This window comes from Arachis ipaensis, chromosome B02 (assembly GCF_000816755.2).
Source record: "Arachis ipaensis cultivar K30076 chromosome B02, Araip1.1, whole genome shotgun sequence".
NCBI classification, from domain to species: Eukaryota; Viridiplantae; Streptophyta; class Magnoliopsida; order Fabales; family Fabaceae; genus Arachis; species Arachis ipaensis.
The window spans coordinates 9,958,073-9,958,293 of NC_029786.2; positions in this window are offsets into that span (position 1 = coordinate 9,958,073).

Genomic DNA, 221 nt, shown 5'->3' on the forward strand with positions numbered 1-221 from the left:
ATAATTTTAATGTATATTTTATATTAATTAGTGATAACTAATAATATTGATATATATCTAACATATATAATTGATTAAAGAGAGCACATACAAAGTAGATATAGAAGTAAAAGATCAACACCAAAGAGATGAACGCTTTCAAAAAAACAATCTAAAATCATAGAAATGAAATATTTTCGGTAAATGAACAATGCGAGAATTGATTGAATGAATCCATAGCA